General features: G+C 34.5%; 2 protein-coding genes and 1 long non-coding RNA gene across 6 annotated transcripts in view; 2 read left to right on the forward strand and 1 right to left on the reverse strand.

Annotated features, from left to right (window-relative positions):
- LOC140672971 (neurotrimin) overlaps positions 1-25,950 on the forward strand; it is a 380,463-nt gene that overhangs the window by 281,397 nt on the left and 73,116 nt on the right. The gene's annotated exons all lie outside the window — the stretch shown is intronic.
- Positions 1-25,950, reverse strand: part of LOC140673003 (uncharacterized) — a 309,159-nt gene that overhangs the window by 173,699 nt on the left and 109,510 nt on the right. The gene's annotated exons all lie outside the window — the stretch shown is intronic.
- On the forward strand, positions 1,859-7,498 carry LOC140673018 (uncharacterized). Its single transcript, XR_012047987.1, has 3 exons — positions 1,859-3,368; positions 5,215-5,411; positions 6,063-7,498. It is a non-coding gene; the product is annotated as an uncharacterized lncRNA (long non-coding RNA).

Genomic DNA, 25,950 nt, shown 5'->3' on the forward strand with positions numbered 1-25,950 from the left:
TCAATTATTTTGCGGTATTGCCTTACTTATTGTTAGATTCTGCAATCTACACAAGCGGGTAGGAAACGATAACTATTATTAACTTGTATCAAATGCATACACAGTGTCCGGAAAATAATGCCCGCAGTCCTTCGGAAAGTGATTCGGCGATTCAAAAAGAAGGAAAAAAAGCTATGAAAACATAGGTCCGGAAATAAGTCGTTTTCGAGCCACTTTTATGTTAAAACCGTCGTAATTTATTTTTCTTAATTATAATAATCATAATTTATTTCATATTATTTTAACATAAATAATTTCATTTCGGACTATTTTGGCGTTACCCTAGATGCACTACGTGGAGGAATAGTCCGCTTGGCATTCCTCTTTTTTAATTAAAAAAAATTTTTAATCTTAATTTTTTTTTATTTTTTAATTTCCTTTTCAATTTTTCGATATTTGTAAATACGATGTTTCTAACATAAAACTGGCTCCCTAATCACTTTCCGAGGTACTGCGGGCGATTTTCCGGACCTAACCCTATATATTTGTTTAATTTCTTTTTTGTATCGTCAAATCTATTTAAAACCCCCAAAAATTGCGAAATCTGTCATTAACATGATTTATGTCATACATGCTCCGAATGCTGAATATTGCTTTGCCAAACTATACAACCATCGAGATCGAGAGCCTGCGCGATATATTCTTATTAAATTTTCGTGATTTAAAGCCTCCGTTTGTCCCCCTCCTGTTCCTGTCGAAGGTACGCGATACGAGAGAGGAGGGTAAATGAAAGAAGGGCGCGACGAGAGGGAGGTCGCCGATTCTTCGGCCGTTATTTCCGTTTGATCGAGGACGACTCAGCCGCTGTCGTTGACACCGGCCTTTCACACCGACCGCACCAAGTGGCAGCGAAATAGGTATCGGCGACGATACAATGGCGGGCTTTCCCGTGCGCGCCGTCTTTATGCCACGCACACGAGATGAAGTTCGCAATTTCCCGATCGACCGGCGCGATTGCCGAAGACGCGGACGTGTGTCGCTTCGTCGACAGGAAACTGATAATTCCTAGCTGTCTGCCTGATGTTCGAGGTATCGGCGAAGTATACACTTCGTCACAAGAGCGGCGAAATGCACGGCGAGATTACATTTCGACTTCGCGCAACGAATTTCACGCGACAAGATCGTATCGTGAAATGAATATTTTCTTCCTACTTTAATCAATCATCGATACAGCTACCAATATCTTTTCGCTTTACGATACTATGTTATGTATTTTGGATCGAACATTCTTATTAAATAAATGCGGACTTGTTTACCTTCGAAAAATTATCCCGTAAACTTTTTCGAGGATCAAATAATGGGAGCTACTGAGAAGTCATAAGAGAACAATTGTCGGCATCAAAGAGTTAGAGCGTTGCCAGATGCCTATCAGATAATCAGATAAGACTCAAGGTTTCCTCGCTCGAAAAATGATGAAAAGTTTACTGTCATAAAATGGAGCAAAAATTCTCTCGAGAAAATAAAATAAACTCTTCTTCTACGCGTATATCGGCGAGTGTTCACGCTTTTTTATCAAATGAAAAAATAAATGGCTTAAGATTAAGGATTATTTATGAAAATTTTAACATGGCAAGTTTTTTTAGGCATCTTAAATAGTAATTTAATTTTTTATTATACAATATTTATTTTTTTTTTTTTAATATTTCTGTCTGTAATAATTTAAGGATTCTTTTCCAATATTATAACTAATGATCTGATTTGCAACTAAGTTTATTTTCAAATTGTATTTATTAAATTAAATCGCTCTTTAATCTTCGAATAATTGCATTTGAAAAATACAATTTTCTAAGTATTACTGTCATTGATATAATTATGTGTCAATAGTAATGAATAATTGTGTCGTATGTTATCTCTAATAAAATAGTGATAATGTTTTTCTTGCATTATTCATTATAAGCATAACTTTCTTCGAAAATTTATTATCGTAGAATTTGTTATTTAAATAAAAATTATCATATCATTGAGAAACAGATTCCTATTACTAATATCGATTTCGGATGACGTGATCCAGCGATAACTAGCGAATGAACATACAGTTCAGATAAAGAAAGTTTTCTTAAGATTAAAATACGCTCACTTTGCCTTAAGGCCATTGCGTATGAAAACGTGTTAGTTGTATTTGTAAAACTATAAGAAAAGAGACCAATCACACTCAAATATTTTTACTACTTTGTGAGAATGCTTGAGTGGTCGATTTGTTTACGATTTTATGGTTACAATTAAAATTGTTCATATGCAACGATCTTTAGGTCCAGCGCACAGTAGAGCAAATATTAAAAATAAATATTAAATATTAGAAAGAACAGTTTGGAATAACTTTATTTTAAACGAGAAAACAAAATGGATTGATTATTCTCAAATCATTATTTATTTTGTATTAATCCATTTCTCTTCTTGCTTTAACATGAAATAATTCAACTTTTTATTTTTATTATTTAATATTTATTCTTATTCCTAATATTTTCTTTATTGTGCGTTGGGCCTTAGCCTCTTCAGTGCACAGCAGAGTTGCCAGATCGTAGGAAATGGAAACCCTCACCACTTACTTTGGAGCTTTACTAATGCAAACGTAGCGTGTGTATTAGTACGTGTAGCAGACAGCCTACCATCAGCTTTCATAGGCTGTTTCAAAATTGACTGTTAGTACTGCCAGCATATCATCATCCTTGTTCACTGAATACTAGACAAAGATGACAACATGCTGGCAGTACTGGCAGTGAATTTTGCAACACAGCTGTAGTAAGTAGGAGGTGTTCTAATTTCCCACAATTTGGCAATTCTGATTCACAGTTAACATTAGTCGCTCACGGTACAGAGTTACCAGATTGTGGGAAATGGAAACTCCCATCATTTACCAAACTAATCTTACTAACACAGACATAGCGTGCTGCTGGCATTGGCAGGCTACACTTACGTAGAGCTTATACTAATGGAGGAGCTCTGGCACGCTGAAATAGGAAAGCAGAAAACATTGGATGATAAACAATGATAGATCTATACTAGTAGTTGTCCTTTTTTTCTGATGAAAACAACCTGGACTGCAGAAGAAGACTACAGAAGGAAAGATAAAATATATCCTTTTTGTCGATTCTTCAATTGACCTACCCTTCTACGTCAGCACATAAACTTTTCATTAATATAAACTCTATGACTTAGACACACGATACGTCTATATTACTAAGTGGTGGGGGTTCCCATTACGATCTAACAACTGCTCCGCATTGTGTCGCAATGTGTAGTACTGCTCGAGAGTCTAAAGAAGAATGCAGGAGAAGAATACAGTTCTAGAACAAATTGTGTACAAATTATAGAACTTGTTTTTCGTTAAGGTAAATGTTCATTTAACTTTAATTAATCTTTCGAAATTCATGCTTTCTTAAGAATACTTTCTTGAAAAGTTTTAAAATATCTTTCTTACCTTTTCAATAAAATTAATCAAAATTTATTTTCAACTGAGAAAGGTTAGATACAAGTATAGTTTAATATTTGCATTATAAATATATCTCGTTTAAAATATCTCCGAATTTATTGTTTGTCAAACTTACAAAAAGTAGAGAGTAGACTATATATTCTTTAAAAAAACCTTTAAAAATTTTTCTATCAAGCAGTAATAATCAAAGAGATGTTCAAGGAAAAAGCGTATGGAAATATTGTAGCAAAGATTTTATTAAAAAAATGTAATATTTAATGAATAAGAATACAAAAAAAAACTCGAAGTATTAACTATATATGATACATATATATGTAAGTGTCTGTGTATACACGCACAGGATATTTTATTTTTCTTTTAGTATAGAAATATCAAAAAATAAAGAGATTTTAGAAAAAATGTTTCAAATAAAAGTTGTTTGGCTCAAAAAGAGAAAAAGGATAAAAGTATTACAATAGTAAGAGCAATAAACAATTAATAGTAAACAAAATTGACATAAAGAGCATAAAAAACTAACGTTCTTAATAAGAGTGGCATTTTAAAAAATCGCTAATAACACACATCTTATAAAATAGCCATCAGTTTGAATATGATATGATTGCTTATCGTCCCATTTGATAAATGTTTAAGCTATTATAATTTTCTATAATCCTTTTTTGAATTTATTTATTGATTCCTTTTATTATTTTAATTGTGCATAAAAATATTGAGGTAAAATAATCTAAATATTTTATAGAGATATTTCATAGTTTATATAAAATTATGTCAAATTAAAGTATAAAATAATATAAAGTATAAAAGGGATCCAAAAGCTGTTCTATATTACCAATCAAAATTTATCCTAACATGACAATATATTTGCTTAATATAAAAGTTACAATTTATACACATAAAATAAAATAGGTTCCCACTATAAGAATTGCATGAAGGAATATTTGTGAACTTTTAGAAATGACGTCTGACGTGAGAATTTATGTTTCAATCTCGCACACTCACAGATACACGAGAGTAATTTTTTACAGATTTTAGAATCTTTTTTATTAAGCTTTTTTTAAAGTCATTTCCAAAAGTTTACTAATATTCTGTTTTGTTATTCTAAATGCGGACGCTATATCTCTTGCACGGACATACCGTAGAACTTTTTATATTAAATAAATATATTGTTACGACATAACTGTCATTTTTTAATTTTTTATCATTTTTTCATATGAAATTATTAGCTCCTGCGTGTTGTTTTTATAAGTACTTTAATTGTGGAGAAGGATTTATCAATCCTCGTAACAAAACAAAAGAATTTCAAAATCTGTAATTCATCATGTTCTATTGGTAATTTTGGATCCCTTTAACTATTCAATTTTTCAACCATAATACCTTTATAACATTTTTCGTGAAATATTGCAAGGAATCGATTTATATATCATTTATGAAAAAAATAGGTCGGTTCCATTTAAAAACCTAGATCAATCTTTATAACCTTATATGGCACCTATCTACGCTTAAGATTGATCTAATGTCCCTATCTTTTCTCTTCCTTTGAGTAAAATAATTTTTGTCTAAAACATTTTTTTTTTAAACTCCTTCATTTCTATATATTAGACTATATTAATTAAAATGAAACACTCTGTATACATAATTATAAAGCAAAATTATCTTTTAGAAAATAGAAAAATACTCGTTTAATTTACTTATCCATTTATTAATCTATATTTATTTTCCATATTTTAATTCTAATTTTTCTTTTCCAGAAAAGCAAAAATTGTTGCATTAATGTGCTTGCAGCAAAAAAATATAGTAATACCATCCATAAAGATCTGCAAACGAACCTCATAACGAACAGATTTTATAATAGCAAATAATAACGAATTTTATAGCGTACAGATTTTGTAACAGCAAATTGGAAAGTGCATCTTTCGTTATTCTAATTATACAGTAATCATATAACGTGAGTATATTATTTTTTTAATTTTTGAGAAATGAATGTTGATGTTTATCAATGGTTCACAAAACTCGTAAGGCTAATTATTTATTTGATTATTAGATTATTATAAAAAGTTAACAAACTTTTAATTGCATCCGTAAAACCAGAGTAACCGCATACGCGACAAATAAAACGAAAATACAAAATACAAATACAGAATAATCTGCTTATAATTTGTCAACATTTATATATATTTCCCAAAATAAATATTTAAAAAAAATAAAAATTTTATTATAAAATAAAAAAACAATTTTATACACACACACACACACACACACACACACACACACACACACACACACACAAACACACACACACACACATACACACACACATACATTTTGTGAAATTATAGAAACAGAAAAAGATTGAATTTCTCTTAGATATGTCCATTTTTAAAAGTAAATATTTAAAATTCAGGTGGCTCGTTGTGCTATGTTTTAAAGAAGACAGCGATGTCGCGTTTGTAAATTCATACCATGTGTAAAAATGTAAATGGCAAAAAATATTGCAATTTACTGTTTTTATTATTTTCAAATTTATTTTAGAAATTGCATTTTAGAAAATGAATGTAAAATATGATAAAGTAAGATAACATAAAAAATATTTTTCTAGATGACATCTATATCAATAACATTTATAATATTGAACTTGATTATACTTTGGGATACGACACACGGATTAACAGGATATATTTGTGGATTTAAAAATAAGATACCAACAGAAATTGATGCAGTGTCATTATTGAAGGAAAAGTGTACTACCCAAGGAACGGCGGTAATAATTTCAACACCATATCTTCAATTTGTACGAATATCTGAAAACGATGTTTCTATTGATGATTGTTATTTTGATCGGTATAATGTTTTGCACGAAGGAGTGGGAAAGAAATTTGTTGAGAAAAATTCTACTTATCCTCCAGTTTTCGCCGGCATTATGAAAAACTTTACATTTGCACTAAGAAGTACAGGACAACAAAATATATGTGATCGTACTGTTCATACGACAGATTATCCAGAATTATTAATTTTCGAAACCAATGAAAAATCGTCGTTTACTGTAAAACGAAAAACAACTACTAAACACATTAGTATATTTGCGTATGTCGATGATAAGTTTATCTATCCAAATGTAATTTTAAAAAATATCAACACACAAATACAACTGCTATATCATGATGTATTATTGCATAAGTGTCGTATAGAACGAGAAAATATGAGATTTGTTTTAGCAGCTTATCTTTCTAACGCTATTTCACCAGATATATTTGCCTATAATTTAATGAAAAAACCTGGTTACACGGCTGTGGTAAGAGGTGAAGTAGCATATATTATAAAATGTATACCGGTAGAAGTGACAATAAGAAAAGCAAAATATTGTTACAACGAACTACCTGTATCATTTCACAATCTTAATGTCTTCTTAACGTCAATAACTCGTGTATTAATACATAATGGCACCAAAATTGATTGTAATCCTAAGCTGCCAGTAATGTTTTTTATAAACAATAAATGGTACAAAGTGCTTCCAAATTCAGTTGATAAAATTGAGACCAAGTCAATCATAATATCAATGTGGAATTCGATGTTTTCCTTCTGTAATGATGTTACATTATGCTATTATGTTATTTTACTGATAATCTTAGTTAATCTGCAGTTACGTATTTCTGATATTTCTAGATATTTCTTGTAGAATTTTGCAGAAATAAAAAAAGGATTATTAATTATATTAATAATATTTTTCTCGATGTTTTCCTTGCCTACGTCTCTTTAGAAGCGTAAGGAGGGGTTTATTAAACTTCGATATTCTCAAAAATGAATCTATTTCTTGGTAAATACACCAAGAAAAATATGTGCCCTCTGCACTTATCAATTTCGCAGAAAAAATTATTTTCTTCGAAATCAACGCATTAACATCCGCTTTTGGCTCTTATTCATCAAATTTATAATTGCTGGTTTGTAAATATTAAGAGCCTTATATTCGCAGTATTAATAATATTAATGTTAATATTAATTATATAATATAAATATTAATATTAAAAGTATTATATAAAAAGGGAAACACATACATAATATACACATAATATATAAATAAATAGGTAAACATATAAATATATAAATATATGTATGGACAGTTTTTGTAAAAATATCTTTATATATATATAAATATATATTCTTACAATAATATATATATAGATATATTTCTACAAAAGCAAAAACTACCCGTGTATATATATATATATATATATATATATATATATATATATATATATATATGTTTACATATTTAGTTATATATTATGTATACATGTATATATTTCTCTTTTTTTTCACGTATAAAATTAAAACAAATATATAATCTCTCTCATACTGAATTTTTTACATTGATATATTACATACGTAATTTTTTATAAATATTAAGAAATAAGTTTTAATATACAATTTACAAGATTATTATATTAAAATTTAAGATTGGTTATGAGAAAAATTATCTGTTATTTTCTGTAATTTTCAAGTTTTAGTATTAATATAGAATTAATATTGTTATTTTCTATAATATATGTTATTAAAAAAAATATCTTCTAAATAAATTTATTACGTATCTTTCTCAATAAAATTTTAATAAATCTGGAAATTATACATATTTTTGACATTTTACGTTTCTGTAATCGTTTAAAATTATTTCTACAGCAGAAATTGCTAAGTATAACTGTGCCTTCTTCACTACTTAAGAATATTTGAATGTATTTAGCAGTAGAATTACTTATTTAAAATCTTTTTGCTTTTTTTGGACTTTCAAACTTTGCTCTTCAACTTCAAAGGCATACAATTTTATTATAAAAAAAGTACTAAACATTTACATATTTTCTCTCTGTGCGGAAAAAGATTAAATTGCTATCTGTGACGAGATAAAAAGTTAAGTACTCAAATTCGAAAGTTAAATAATTTACAATTCAGAGCTACTTGTTTTCTTTTTTTTTAATTTTCGCGTGATGAACATACTAACAATAAGTACTAAGAGGTTTTTGAATTTGTTAGAGAAGAAAGATTCGAAAAAATATAAATATAATACGCAATTTGTATACGATAAAGAGGGGAAAATATATTGCTTATATTCTTAAAGTGCGTAACACAGCTTAAGAAAGAGTTAAACGGCCGTTAGCTAAACTCGCTTGATTAAATCCCCATAGTATAGGTCATAGCAGCAACGATTACGTGCAATGTTGAACAGTTTGCAACACACGTATCAAACGGACGACACAGGATGATAGACGACGTATCAGTCAGTCCAATAAACAGGAGAGCGGACAATATCTTGCAATGTGCGCGGGCTTTCTCCAATAGATGCATATAACCTTCCTATTTACTCGGATACATGGGAAACCGGTTATTGGTCCATATTCGCAATAGGCAAATCAATACGTGCATATCGGAATATTCGTCTTTGACTGATCGCAATACGAGTGCGGAAACGAAAAATTTCTCAAAAATACATATACATAAACGATGCAACAAAAACGTATACATTCAATTGATCGATTTTCGAAAATATTATTATTATCAAGACGGGAAAAAAAAATAAATCTCTATGTATGGACTAATGATATTTATATCCAAACGCGGACGGGTCAACGTGTCCAAAAAAGGTGTTCTTAAATTGCATTATTATTTCTAATCGGTATTTGCGATGGGCAAATACAATTGTGTATTATTAGCGGTGATCCAATCGTGAGATTGGATCGGAGTCTCCGAGACCGCAAGTTTTCGGGGATTTCTGCCAGCCGGACCAACCCGTGCGGTTAATTCGCTCTCGTGCACTTTGAAACTCGATAAGCTCACGGATTGCTCGTCATAATTGTAAACCAATGTCGTTACTGGCGATTCTACGCTAGGTTGCCCGCGACCAGATACCAGCTTAAGCGTAAGATCATTTTCCGTTGCTGAATGGAAAACGTCAAATGTATATATATATATATATATATATATATATATATGTGTGTGTGTGTGTGTGTGTGTTTTGGCAGCATGCGTTTGATAGCATATTTTAAAGTCGCGGTCAAATCGTGTACAGAAAAAAAGAATATTCTTATATTGACAATATATTTAGTTTCAAAATGTAAATCTTGAAATGAGATTATATTGCGTTGAAAATTTGCTTGAATGAAGACATTTTATGTAGTTTAACCAAGAAAAATATATTCTTGTGATTTAAGAATAATTTTCTTTAATGGAAAGAAAAAAATATTGGATAGAAAATAACACAGTTCGAATCGAAGATTATAATATTTTTATAGTTAAAATAATTTTAACAAGTATTCTTGAGATGACAATTATAGTATAGAAATAAGACTATAATATTGTTGAAATTTAAAATTTTTAAATTCTTCTAAGAAGATTTTAAATGTTATGAAATATGAAATATATACAATGAACGCGTTTATATGCGAGTATATAACTTTTGATTTGCTACTTATTTCTTTTATGTGTGTTTTCACAATTTATGATGATATGCGTACCTACTTTAATCGTCAATTCATTATTTCTCGAGAGCGTTACTTTACGAAATGTGAATGCATTTATAAATAAATGATAGAGGACGATATGGCTTTTCATATGTAACAGTCTTCCTTATATGAAAATAATTCTTCATATGAAGAAAAATTCTTCATATGAAAAGTTAGGAAAGATTCATACGCCCAAGTTTCGTATCTTGCTCGTACTCTGGATCATTTTGCAGCACTTTCGCGAAGCGCAAAATGAGAGAAAGTCATAACACCCGGGCTTAACATTTTGAAGTAATTTCCTTCAATTTTCAGGAAACTTTCCTAGTATAGTCACAATAGCGATTCTACGCTGTCAGTGCAAAAACGGCTTTATAATTTTGACATCTTGTAATAACATTACTCTTTTAATCGGGTATTCAGTTATAAGTTTTTCCTTCATAGTGTTATATTCATAGGAAAAAGTTTGAAGAATCAAAGTTATAATTAAACGTTATTTTGAAAATTCAAGTAGAATAATTGTTCAAAATAATACTTTAAAAACGCATAACTATAAAACATATTAAAATGGAAAAAGATTTATTTAATATATATTAAAAATTTCAAATTTTATCGATAAGGAAACTCAAGAAATGCGAAATCGTTAGTTTTATATATATATATATATATATATATATATATTTTTTTTTTTTTCATAAATAACATCATTTTTCAACTAGTATAAAGATATTAACTTTCAGTACCTATTAATAAAGTCAGCATTTCTCTTCGAATTCAGAGCTAGCAATAAAAAAGTTAAAATGGAGTTGGGAAAGAGAGAGAGAGAGAGACTTTACATAATATGACCCGCAGAAGTTAGTTCCTTGTTTAGCGAGATGATTGGCTGGCGACCGACACGGTAGAACAATTGGCTAATGCCACTCCCTTGTTTGAATTCGGACCATAATATTGCTAGGTGTCACTCCATCTTTATCAAAATTCCGCTCTTCAATGTTGAACATCTCGAGACTTGCGCGCACCGAAATTGCTTTCAATTGCAACGTGTTTGTTTAAACAACAAACGTCGTGGAAATACCTTGGCTTAATTCGAAATCTCTTAAGATACATAGACTCATATATTTCCTGGGAAAATTCCCGAGGAATAATTTATTCACGCTAACTTTTCCGTCTTTTTCTTTAGTGAAAAAATCCGACAAGTCGGCGTAAAATATCGGCGCAACCGAATTGTGTTTAAATGCGAGCAACAAGCTTAAAACTTCTGCGACAGAGTAGTAATTCACCGAGGAAAGACCAATTGGCGATGTCGTTGCCGGACATGCGCGCCGCTCAATTTGCAATTCAAGATGTAGTAAATTAGAAAACGATCGAGAAAGATACGTTCTGGAGAGCGCCGGAGGCGGCCAATGCGTTTCACGAGTTCGCATTCAGATTGGATTTAATTAACGAGCATCTCTATCACGGCTTCAGGCTTCTGATTAAACGTTCTGATGTTTGTATGAATCTACAGTCTATTTGATGAATAAAGCGATCTTGAATAATTTGTTGTTAGCAAATATCAGTCAAAAATCATAGATCTTTGATGATTGCATATACAGAATGTTCCAGAATTCGCGGACACGGAATGCAAAGCGTGATTGTTGTCCGTGTCAAAAGAAGCAAAAATGTCGAGGCATCAATAATTTTCCAGTTATAAGCAATTGAAAAAGACGGCTTTTTCGCAAACCGAATTTTGTAGAATTAAAAAATTAACACAATTATATTCTTCAGTTAATTTTAGATGGAATTTATTACTTTACTAACATTTTTATTTGAGACTTAGTTACAAAGATATATATATATAATAGCAAAATTTGGAAACTAGCAAAAAATAATAACTTTTCTCGATATTTTCGCTGAGGAAAAAGTTGCTTCTTTTGACACGGACAATCACGCTGTGCATTCCGTGTCCGCGAATTCTGGGACACCCTGTATAGACCGATATGCATAGTCCGTTCTTATGTGTAAGATCATCTTAAGTCATGTTTTTAGTCAACGTAAGATTACGTTCAGCCAATCAGATGGCCGAATAGAAGACGCTCTTGAATTTAAGAACTATAAATATCGGTCATAGGTACGGACAAGACATATTTCAATTTTCAAAAAAAAAGAAAACATCTTAACAGATTCAAGATGGATTTTTACATAACAGGAACATTGAGAAAAATTATCGATTCGATCAATTGTTGACTCCATCTTATCAAGTTTGAAGAAAGAAAGTTATGAAGATAAAAATTAAACGTTATTTTAAAAACGTCTTTTCGGAGGCGGGGGCGGGGGGGGGGGGTAAAAGAGGAGTTTATAAAATTCTCAAAAATGGAAATTTAAATCTTGGTAAATACACCAAGAAAAATATGTGCCCTGTACACTTATCAATTTCACAGAAAAATTATTTTCCGCGAAATCGACGCACTGCCATACGCGTTTGACACTTAATCGCTCAGTTTTCAAAGTTTCTTATTTGTTATTTTAAAAATTCAAATAGAATAATTTGTCAAAAGAATACTTTTAAAACACATAACTATAAAACATATTAAAATAGAAAACGATATATTTAAATAAACGATATATTAAAAATGTCAAATTCTTATAATAAGAAAATTCAAAAAATGCGAAACCTTTAGCCTTATATTTCTTTTGTAAATAACATCATTTTTCAACTAATATAAAAATATTAACTTGCAGTATCTATTAATTGTAAAGTAATTGTTTTCGGAATAAATTTAGAATTTCTAAATGGACAATCTTGAATAATCGACATAATTTTCTTGTAATCTTCTCGTACTAAAAGAAAGTCATCGTCTTTTTGACATCTCATTGTGACTATATAGAGTCCATATAGCATAAACAGCAAATGGAATATCATGAAAGCTGCGAGTACGAAAAACTTTATATCTCGCCTTCGTCCTTTTTATTTCGTTCCGTCGTCGCTGAAAGTGTACATGCGCCGCGACACGCGTGCCTCTCACGTTGCATACACAGGCAAGTGAGTGGTCCGTAAATTTCTATTTCTTTACGACTTTATATGTGCTCCGAACATGGACGCGTCGTGGCCGAGAAAGCGCACGAAGAACCGCATTGCGGCGTTCGACAAAGAAATAAAGGGTAAAAAAAAAAAAAAAAGAAGAGAAAAATATTTATCTTCTGTATTCTCTCTCTCAAGCACCGCTAAGTGCATAATGGGATGTAAAGCGGAAAAGGTACGTAATTACCTGTGCCGCAAGGTTTGCTAAATCAGTACGATAAAAGTTTATGCTTAATTATGTTCTAAAAGTGATTTTAATAAAGAAAGAAAGAAAGTAAAAAATATGAGAGAAAAGAAACAGAGACACCGAGAGAATGAAAATATAAGTTCACTCTAGTGTAGCCCTCGGTCTATTTGTGTATTCGATATTTTTGCCGCCTTTGATCCCGCATTGTGTTAGGATAGTTTTAAAGTGTGTTCAACTTAAAAGTTTTCCCGTTACGCCTACGGGCCGATTTGCCATCACGGTTTTTCTTAGGAACAGCACAAACGATCCCTTTCCAAGCTCATGGTTCGCCGGTTTCATCGCGTCGAAACAAAAGGTATTTTTGACATATCGTGCGTCATATGTATGCTTTAACAACTTTGACTTATTTCTATCGATTCGAAGGAATACCAGAGTTTGCAAAGCGAATCCCAGTTATTGTTATCGCGATTCGATTTTACGATCGAGAGAGAGAGAGAGAGAGAGAGAGAGAGAGAGAGAGAGAGAGAGAGAGAGAGAGAGAGAGAATTTAAACGTATCTCTCTTTATACAGAGAAATGTAAAGAGACAGAAACAAAGGATCGCTCGTGAAGTCTACGTTGGATATTTCTACAATTACGTATTTATTGTACATTTTTACATCAAGGGTGCCGACGAAAAATATTGTAACTGTATTTCTGAATCACGCACACACATGTAAAAAGTATAATTTCACAAAGATAAAATTTCTCACGCGTAATAATCCCGAACTCTCACAATTTCCATTTTCCAGCGAGATGCTATTGTGCAAGTCTTTTGAATAGTTACAATTTTACCGGTACAATATTACCTTTCACTGCGGGGTATTATCGATATAGTCGCACCGTATACCGTAGCAAGTGTATATTTTCTGCACATGATTCGTGACAACGCCACTGCAGCCGTATAAAAGAAGGATGGTGAAAAGTACAGAGGTTACACGCACACCTCGATACAACTGTAGAGATGTTACTATAAGAATTCTGTGTAGTTATTTGACACCGGCTTCTCCCGAGACGAACGTCATGTGACGACAAGAGAATGGGAAATTGATGTATTTCCTTCTACCGACGTTTCCATGATTATATAGCAACGCATGGAATCCCTCGATTTCACGCGGTTCGTGACGTAAGCGGCTTAATCCTTTGACACGCTATTCAATTTGCATCTTCTTCAAAATTTACACACGTGAGAGAATGTAGTAATGTGGCGTAGTTTTACATTATCAGATAATATACATATTTGATAAATACCAGATAATATATTTGATTCAATTAAAAATCCTAACAATCACTCAAAAAAATATTTTGCTAATGTAGATAAATTTCTAGATGTCTAAATTAAGATTGTTATTTTTGTATCTTAGAATATTGTTTGTCGCGTGTAAAATTTATAGCAGCAATATTCTAGCAATACCTCTAGAAAATTTAAATCCCATTGCCAAATATTAATCAAAAATATAATTGTCCTTAACACTAACGCCCTTAAAGATTACACTAATAGTACAGATATAAATTCTGTCTCTGTCGTTTAAATTGATTAAATACAAAACATATGCAGTATCATATACAGTATTCGTTAATCATTTTTCTGTTTCAGTTAATTTTTTACACCTAGAACATTTTTGTTGAAGTTGCATGATCATGTTTTTGAGTGAATCGTATGAAAATTAGAATTGCTACATTTTAGAGTCTCTGGAGAAAAAGAAAATTTTTTTTTTTTTTTTTCGGAATGGGTTCTATATAATTATCTTTTAGTTTATATAATTTCATGTTCCTGACCGCAATATTTATTTTATCGCCATTCATCGCGATTCATCTGCTTTTTAGAGGACGATCAACCTTTATATATCGATTTGATCAAAACGGGCATCGGGGAATTAAGCAACACGTAACACGTACGCGCGTGCAATTGCATAAACATACGTGTTTCATTATCAATATCGTTACTTGACAACCCTCCATTACGAACAGGCGAACAACGTTAATTCCTAGCGACTAGTCCGATATTTACGATATGGACGATGAATCGTCACCGCAATCGTGTTTAAAATTTGCGGTTGACCATATCTGCAGGGATAACATATAGATGTTACCCTGCATCGCGTATCCGTTCTACGCGAATGGGAATGTAACTTAAAAATTGATCCAAAATTAGGACGTTAGGGCGTAAAAAAAGTGAAATCCGGCGTCCGATAAAAAAATATATAAGAGCAACGGTCAACGACAGAATGCCGTTTATTCGTATAGAAAGAGATACGTATGTCTGCGTATATCTAGTGTCCCAATAAGCTCTCCGGGTGGCTGTTACGCGTCGCGTTTAACGCAATTAAACAAAACCGCGCATCGCAAACGCGGCTCTTTATTGCTCATCAGCAGGCGGGACTCAATTAGGGGCGGCCGCGAATTTGCATAAATAGTGCGGAACGAGCGTCGCATCCGCACGCGTTGCACCGGCTGCTGTTCGAATCCCGATCGTAATCGCTCGCCGATATACATAGGATGTCCGATAACGCCCGACGTTAATTTAACGAAAGCTTTTCTTCCTGCTATAAATTCGTATACCACGGACACTTTTTCCGATGAAAATCCCATTTAATGTGAAAAAAAATCAGTCGCATTCTCGCGTGTCATGCGCTTTATTAATTTATTAAACAATCACGATAAAAAAAAAATTAAAGGTCTCTGCGAGAGAGGGAAATTCCGTTCGAATTTATGGCTTTGTGATTTAATCGGCCGCGCGAGAATCTATCGTTAAAATTAAGGTCAGGGATATATTGTGTGGAACACACTCGGCGGTGTACCCTCTGTCCTCGCGTAATCGGGCCTCGCACTATCTCAATTAATTGCCGTCACATTATTTGCGGTCGGCGGAGCTTGCCGAACCCAGCTTTCAACCGCGCTCATTCATCGAACGCGAGCGGGTTCCAACGAAATCGGTTAATTTCGGATAATCCGAATCGCAAAATGGCTCTTGCTTTGGTCCTTTCGCGTTGCGGTCCAATTTGTGCGCGATTAGATAACGAGAACTGACACTGACGGCGATAGTCACCAATATGTCATTCGCAGACTGCCTGTGAGAAAATGAAAGATTTGTCCAAAAGTGTTACTCTTTTCATTAAATTTTTTATTACCAGGACAAAAAAGGGAGATACAAACAATGTTCTAATTATAGAACTAAAATTCCCCCGATGAATCAAGCTACAAGAGAGCAGAACGAAACTTTATTTCCAGTTAATTTCAAAGAGAGTTTACCTCGATAGGAGGAACCTAGTTTTGGAGTTACTCTTATCGAGATATTTAATGTTGAAAATTTGAAAGTTGAGGGAGTTAATCTTTAAGAAGAGAGTTTACGGCTGGGGGTCAAACGAATCTCTCGGTATTTTTTTTTTCGTTTCTCTAAAACTGTTACACTGACGCACATACGCGGACTCTGTTTAATACAATTTTTTTAGACGCCTAATTAATATCTGCTAAATCATGAAATTTTCTGGATGGAGAGGGAAATCTCCACGAATCTTTATTGCAGTGTAAATATACCAGTATTTTTTTAACTGATCTTTTCTGAGAATAACAGATAACTCGAGTTTTTACGTTGATTCGTTTATCGATAAACAAATCATGCGTCAGACCTGGATGTAATGAAAATCGGGCGACTCGTTAACAGGAATATTTTTACAATTATAAGTGTGTCGTAAACGCCGAAGGGATCGCCAGCGTGTGACCTCATATTTGTACAGTGACATTTCGTTCTGCCGTCATCAAATATTACTACACATTATTCTGCGGCGAACCGTATTCGCCCACCCGGTCATTTCGTCAGTCATTAAAGCACAATTAAGTTGTGTCGCGAATTGATGCGCCAACAGTACCCATGTGCATCCATGCACGCTCCTCCTCCACCCTCTCTCCCTCTGTTGAAATCACTTAAATGCTACATCGCACAACGAATTTATTCGTTGATTTTTGCCAACCGTCGAATATCCAACGCACTTTGTCCTTTAAATCCACTAGTGATTTTACAGTGAGCGAGTAATAATCGATCAGTAATAATTAATCATTATGATGCGAGAACCGCGATACAATAATATCTGTGTATTTCGATTCCCTCAATCAATCTTCAAAAAAAACTGCACTCGACGAGTAACAAGTGATAAATTATCACGCGCGAATCTCATTTCGCGTAAAGTGCTCGTCGATTAATTGCAGCCACTTTATTTATCAGAAAAGTACATATATCACACCGCATAAACGCGTTTTCCTCTTACACATATCCGACATTAATATCGATTAATGTTACATATATATAGATAATATTTGTTTTCTTCTATTTTATATCGTTATTTCATATTTTTCTTGTTTCCAGTTTTTTTTTTGTTTTTTTTTTTTTTTATTGTACAGTTTATTATTTATCTACTACGTTTGTTATTCAAATATTTTCTGTTACATTGTTAAATTTTGCTGCATGACTGTGTTCAGTGTTCTTAATTCGTAAATGGAGTAACGCGCGATAAATTAATTTAACCTCAATATATCTCTGGAGAGATTGAAATAATATTTTCATTTCTCTGTATGCAGCGTATATATAGAGAACTTTTGATGCTTATATATATGAACATTTATTGTATTATTGTATTATCTTTTGCATTAGATTTTTTTTTTTTATTTTTAATGATTTTTTTAATCATTGAAATTTTTGCTCGGATATAAAAGACAAATATTTACGGACGCAACATATTTTATACTCTCGTAGTAGCAAGAATTTCAGTTATTTTATATATAGGAAACCTGTTAAAAAATGATATATTAATGTTATTTGTCGAAAAAAATAGTGTTGTCAAACTTGAAAATTGTCTCGCTATTATAACTAATCGATTTTTATTCCATCATCAAAGCAGCCACGGTTTCGTTGCAACAGCAAAATAAATTTGATAGGAGTGAACCGTTTTGTTTTAGCAGCAAATTCGCGTCTCTCTCTCTCTCTCTCTCTCTGTGTATGAAAATTTATTCAATAATTTTTTTTTTTATTTCACCAATACAGAATAGATTTTACTGTAATATCGTTGTTTAATTGGTTATAGTAGTAAAATTTGATCGTTTTTATATCGAATATGCAGTAATAGGACCATTTTGTGCTGCAAGAGCAAAATCCTCTTTTTCTGCTCGTGTGCATATTTTAGAGATTTTCACCAACGCATTTATTATTGTGACTGAATCGCAAAATAAATTCCGCAAAAATATCTACGCTCCTCGATACGAATAATCATATCGACCTAAATACGATATCGGGAATAATTCGAGGATATTATTGCCATCATAGTTTCTCTAAATATACATTTACAGCTCGTGTCCATGTACATAGTATTTTGTAGCCCGCATCATTTCAACGGATTATCATGGGCTGATTTCCAATAGAGAAACAAGCGGAGAGACACCTCGTCCGCTCGTCTCCTACTCGTATTTATCCGCTCGCTCGCGCATTCAACCCAGTTTTACGCCGATCGATACCGTCGTTCGCCTCTGATAAAAATCACACGAGCTCTTTGATATCGCAGGATAATGCGTCGCGTTATATTCGCTTCGCGTAACGTAAGAGAGGAGTGAAAGAAGATCTCGGTGCGAAAACCGAGACGAAGTTTTCAAAGGGAAGAAAGCGCTTTCTTCTAGCGCGCGTGTAAATGGTTCGTATCTTCTTTTTAGCGGGTAACGCGGCTTTTTGCCCTCAAAAAAAAAAAAAAAAAAAAAAAAAAAAAAAGAAATCAGAAACTATATCGAGTACCAAAACAGGATGAGGCAAGAGAGCCGGACGAGATTTGATAACTGGGTACATCAGCAGGTTGTGTGGAAAAAAGATGCGCAGCAGCCGGGAATCACTAGGATTGCATTTCCATTAGTTAATTTACTTTCCTCTGGAAGGGAATCCCATCCCTCAAAACTGCTTGCAGTAGCGTCCGCGGTGATGTCCGGGCGCAAAGTATCTTGCATTAAACCAAAATTCTCTTCCCTTTCCCCGAACACTTTCCAAAGTTGTCGCGGGTACGTTAATGTTGCACAGTAATGTCCAAAAAAAGTGTAATTAGATAATTCATTTCCCTGAGAGAGAGAGGAATTTAAATCAGTGTCAATATCTTTACGCGAGCTTGCGAAAGATGAGATGATTTCATGAAGCTGATCCGCGCAGATATTTTCGTATCTCGTGTTTAATGATGCACGGGATTCTAATTGCGTACTAGAGATCCGACCACATTTAGAAAATTTGAATTCCAAGTTTATGCCATTATAATTTCCGCACGACTATACAGACTGTCTCCATTCTCGACGAATATATACCCGACCCGAGTTGCCACTTTTCTCCTATTTTTGATTTCTCATTTTCCAATCTAACGTCTATTCTAATATTTCGAGCAGAGTCAAATAATTTTTGAAATATTTAATTTATAAACTTTGAACCATTTAATCTCTATATTTTTGATCATAAGCTCCTCTCTTAAACCTCTAAATTGAAAACTGTTCGTTTACTGTGTATTTGAAGTAGAAAGTAGAAGATCAATTTCTATATAAATTAAGCCTATCGGAATCCTCTCTGTAGAATCTATAAACGTGAAAAAATTGCAATTGAAAATTGGAGCAAAATTTCGAAACTCGCGGAAAAACAAGGATCTTTGTCGGATCCCGTCGCGCGTTCCTTATTTCTTCGTTCCTCTCACGCGAGTACGCGTTTCACGAAGACATATATTGGCTATATCGCACCGAATGTTTATGATCATCACGCGGATGGCTGGGAAAATGTTTCAGACACGCGCGCGCGCGCGGGTCGCCCTCTCGAAGAAGAAACCGTATCCGGCCGGAGGGTAAACGAAGTCGGCTCGTGCGCGCGTGCATCGTGGAAAGTCGTTCGATACGGGAAGAAGGAAAAATAGGAGCCCCTTTGCCAAGAGATAAAAGGAATCTATAGCCGTGTTTACACGGCGTTCCGAGATTGAAGCTCATTCTCGACCGTCTCCTCGCTCGCTTTTTAAATAAAACTCACTCGGTTTAACGCCGCCCATGTTGCCGCCGCTCTCTCTCTCTCTCTCTCTCTCTCTCGTTTCCAGCATATTTGTTGATCTTGCGAGACGCGATAATACTGCGACTGTCGTCCACACCAGTGTTTCTCAAATCGAACGCTTACTCTGAGATAAATATATACGTGTCAAATCAATTCGCGCGCGGATATATTTAATTCCATAGAGCCATAGAGCACAGAAAGACTGTATACACATTGCAACAATCTTTCACCGCAATATTGTAATATTGCAAATTCATTGCGAAATGTTGCTGCATCATTGCTGTGGAATTACAGCAACGTTAAAAATGTCCGCCTTTAGGAAGAGTGCAACGAAATATCGTAGCAATAATTGTAATGTTATGAATTTGCAATAATGCATTGTTACTGCAATCGTCGAATAATGTTGCATATAACACTATTTTTGTTTCCGATAGATAAATATTAGAAGCACATATGGATACACAAAATACAAAAAAAGTTGAACTTAAACATATGTTTGTAATAATTTTTTTATCTAAGAAATATTATATTATATGTATAAATTTAGATATAATTGTATACATGTATATACATATAATAACGTCACCAATGTGATTGCAATGATCTGAATACACAAAATTATCTCGCAGTCTTACGATCGAATATCAACAACGAGAATCTCTGATCTCTTTTTGTTTATCTTTGACGACCAATCTATCAATGAGATTAATTTTAATTTCTCGATCGATTCAGACGTGCACACGTATGATCTTTCTCGAATATGAAAGATGTAAATATTTAAAAGAACTTTTGTCGTTCTTTGCATAAAACAAAGGTGATATTGTCCAATATATTTCACAGAGGAAGGTAAAAGCTGAGAAGATCTTTACCTTTGCATAACGGAGGGTGACGTTATTATAGCAACCGCAGCCATCGAGCGCAGCGGGAAGACGAAACGCGCGATGTAATATCCACGACAGGAACAACGGAATAATGGAAAAAGAGATGAATGGTTTTTGGGCGCGTGTCGCGATGGTAAAATAGCACGCGACGTCCGTCGTGATAGGTGGCGTCGACATTGCACGGAAGATTAACGCAATTGTCACTTGAACCGGCTTTTAGTAATGGCCACCGGATTTAGCCCGAGCAGGGCGCGCGATAATTACCTGCGTCGTCGAGAGTGTTGACGGCGGTTAACACGGGCGATAAATTCTCTCTCGGTGTCGATATTATTTCGTTACTAAAGTCCACTACACCGTAGTAAGACTGTGCGATAATTACTTTCGTATTGATATCACAAGCGCATCCATCAATCTCCATAATACTTCTCTAGCGCTTAATCTCTCTACGTGTCGCCCTTGCTGTCACACGTCACGATTATGCACGTGAGTATGCGCGTGTACTCCTCTCATACGTGTAATTTACAACCACTAGATATCTCCGTTCAAACATCACAGGGATATACCTTTGATGTATCGTGATATACATTTAATTAAATTTTGCTGCATCCTCACAACATGGAAAAATAATTCCCCAGCGTTTTTCGCTAAATGCGATGAAAATATTTGAAGAAAACACGTGCGTCTCTCTGGAGGCGTCGTCTCTTATTCACGCGAAGGTCCTCCAGATACCTTTCGAAATAATGAATTAAGTAAATGTTATCATCATCATCACCATCATCATCATCATCATCATCATCATCATCATCATCATCACATCGTCATGAAACTGTGTTTCGACTAACCCGCACCGTGTAATCCGATGCCGAGCATGCTCATCTATCACCTGAAGCAGAAAACGCGGCTATCGATTTCCCAGCGACGTCAATAATCTCGCACGACGTCGTCGCGGCGATGCATCATGCGACCGGCTTCATAAGCAAGCCGGACGTCGTTTAATTACCGGCTCGAGATGTTATCCCGCGATCTCGATTATTCACCGACGACGTCATCGAGAAAGTTTGCGCGCAAAAGTGAACACGAGAGCACTGAAAGTGTATAGCTGCGATTATTAATAATCGAAAAAAAAAAAAAAAAAAAAAAAAAAAAAAAATTAAGCGGCTTAACTTTGCAAGCTGTGCGAAACAGCGTGGGAGATATGAACTCTCGTCGATGCGCTGACGCATCAATCTTGACTCTCGGGAACAAAATTACGAGGATGGCGAATCATATCGAGCATCGACAGGGTAGGCTTTGCAGTCTTTGACGGCTTTCGGATATACATTCGAATATTTTCAATTCACATTCGAGGATGTAACGCAAACACCCGAGTCGAGTTGCGACACGCGTGTTAAACACGCTTTTCACGTATGTCATTCGTGACGCGCGGCCGGACTTTATAACGTCCGCTATGCCGTGCCGTGTCGCCATTCGTTACGTCATGTCGCGCAATCGGTGACGATGATTACGATGAAAAACGGGGCGCGGAAACCGACGTCTCTCGAGCCTGGATTCGCGCTGTGAAAGTCGTGCATCACCGGACGCTCGATGTCCAGTCAATTCTTCGACGTTTCGCCCGCTTCCTCTCTCATCTAATCGCGACATAACGTCATTTTAATCACGCCATTCCGTGGAAATTAATACCGTACGATACCCGCTATTTCGGCACGGCTTGCCAAAAATCGGTCGAGACCAAAATCATTTGCAGAAACTTTAGGATCTTGTATAACCAATTGATTATACAAGAGATCCCTTGGAAATTTCTCTATAATAAATTCTACGAAATTAATAATAATTTTCTTTTTACCCTCGATTGATTTTTGATTATATAAAGGGATATTTTGTTTGTCACCTACCGATTGCATCACGATGATCAGAAATAGATCTACTTTCCATGCGAGAAGGGAAGCATTGCAGTGTGTCTACTTGATTGCTTTGGGAAACGTAGAGCCTTCTCGAGATGACAAGACTCTAGCTCGATCGTGGAACGTGCCAATAAACGTGGAGAAGGTTCCGTCTCGCTCAAAGATATGATCGATTACCCGGTTCAACCGTGCGACCATTTCCTATTTATATCGCTCCGAAATAAATTCTTCTTTTATTGTACCTTCACAAACGTGGCTGCATTATTTCGGTCCTCGCACTGTCGTGCCGTTCAAGTCTGAAGGTAAGAAACGCGAATGTGCGTCATACCGACTTGAAATGACATACTTGAAAAAGAGATGCGCGGTTTATAAATATTACTATTATCGCGTTAAAGGAAATAAACAATAATTTATTCATGCGTCCAATTTTAGACAGAGAAAAGGAGAGACAGTATAACGATCATAAAATTTTACTTGTATAACTATTTGGATGCGCAAGAATGTATATTAAAAAGGAACATCGAAGATATATTATATAAATAGATATAAAATATCTTTTTTCCACCAAAAGGTTCATATATGCATACATTTACGAAATACGAAAATAGTTGCACGAACGCGATGGTATTCGCGAGGAAGCAGGGAATTTCTTCTCGATATCGGATTATGTTCAAATAATATCAGCCAGAGAGTGTAACTCGTCCTGCTTTTCTCGTACGTTTTCCTTTTTCCTCTCAAGGTTTTATCATTTTACTTTCTTTTACTGAGCCTTGCCCTTCCTCTGCGCTTTCAAAGAAAATAAAGCATTCCAATGTAAAATCTTGCTTGCCCCGGGGCAACATTCTAACATATGTAGTTCGTCAAAAGAGATCTCGTTTGGATACTACTCCCCGTTTGGCAATGCCTGCACAATTTTTCTGGCCATATGGTCACTACTTCCTCGCGATGTTCCGATACGGTATATTTCAATATTCTTCTCAAAAATTCCGTAAAGCTCCTTATTTAATAAACCGTCAATATAATACGATTCTGATTGTAAGTCGGATGAATGTAATCTCCTTCGAAAAATGGAAGACTAGTATGTATTAACAACAGACCGTTGTATGCATAAAATGTTTATACGAGCTTTTCCGGAAATCCTGGATTGCCGAAATCTCTTCCGAAATGTTATTATCAAGATAACATTGTGATATCTCCCGAGAGAAAGTTTCGCGTATACGAGAAAAATGAATTCTATCTCTCGAAATCAAGATTAATGTCGTTAACTTTATTGCAAGGTACAAAAATTTTACGTATAATTTGACAAGTTTATTTGCATCGGATAAATTATTGGACCGTCTGACAAATATGAATATTGTCAAAAGGCCGTAGCATTTCCAGCAATATGCGAAACCTCCGGTTTAATATCTCCCTTTTCCGCTTTTACTGAAATGCGACGCGCGGAGAGAAAATATCGGATATCATGAGCGAGATACTTTTTATGACAAAATACCCAGTAATATACAACAAAATGTAGCCGCTTTCTATATCTCTTTTTCGTGATATTATTCTGACAAGCGTTTATGATGCATAAGATAATATATAATACAGCAGTGTTTATTATAACACACAGTGCTTTTTATGATTTCTAGTCTAGTAAATATTTATATTTGATTAATTAAAATGCAATTATAAATTACGCTTGTTATCAACTTTTCACAAACGTACTCATTACAGGTATTAGTATGTTGCATGTTAGATACACATGCATACAAAGACTGATATAAGTTTCACGAGGTATAATAATTACGCTAAATATAGTCGATTCGAGATAATTGCTCGCCGCTATCCAAAGTCGGCTAAACTTTATTAACATTTCTTCGAGATAAAATTCCGCCTTGCTGACGAAGCCCAGTTCAACTTGCAAGAGAATTCAAATATTGCTGGTAATATTCGCGGCAATATTCGCGGCAATATTCGCTATTTCGTAGCCGCTTAATGTAACTAATAAACGGCGCGACCTCTAATCTCTATATCTTTCGATATGAAATAACCAACTGAAATTCTTTTAAATGAGTTTGTACGCGGGCATAATTAAAAGCACGCGAGTAATTAAATAGTCTTCGAGAGAAGCGATCGAAATGCATTGCGCGAAAGAAAAATAATTGTAAACGCAATTCAAGAAACTCTCGCGCGTAGACCAGAGTAATTATCGTAATTACTTTAATCGCGCTTCGCTTAAATCGAACCATTTATTTTCACGCTCTTTTGGAGAGAATCATTTTTCTTTTTCAGATAGAGAAAGAAAGGAACTAAAGAAGATACCGATCAACCTTTTTTTGCCGAAAGGTTACTTTGAAAAAAAGTTAAGATTCCGGGGCGGGGGCGGGGTAGGGGGGGGGAAGGGAGGAAGGAAGGAAGGAAGAGAGCGCGCGTTCTTTCGCGCCTTTAACGAGTCCGGGCGGAAAATAGTTTAGCGTCGTCCTCGCGTAGAGGACACTAACTGCTCGCACGAAACTCGTTCGTTACGATTCCGGGCGCGTGCCCCCGGAACGAAGTGAGCGCTATTTCTCGTAAATTTAATTTCCAAAGTGTCATGCGGAGAGAACAAGCAAAAGCGGCGCGGAAGCTACGGCTACCGGCGGAAAGAGGAGCGCTCTGGGAGAGCGTGACTCCCGTCGCTGTTTGTCGGGACGTACGCCCGTTGCGATCGATGGACCGCCGAGTCCTTAAAAAAGGGGAGAAAAAAAAAAAAAAAAAGCAGCGAAAAATTCAGTCCATTTCCTCGCCGTGAAAGTGGAAAGGGAGAATAGGAAGGGTGTATGTACACAAGCGCTTCAACGGATCGGAGAGGATGCAATTTTTTAGTAGCGTTATTTTAATCCCCGACATTGTAGAAACATTTTGACA

Source organism: Anoplolepis gracilipes, chromosome 1 (assembly GCF_047496725.1).
Source record: "Anoplolepis gracilipes chromosome 1, ASM4749672v1, whole genome shotgun sequence".
Taxonomy (NCBI): domain Eukaryota; kingdom Metazoa; phylum Arthropoda; class Insecta; order Hymenoptera; family Formicidae; genus Anoplolepis; species Anoplolepis gracilipes.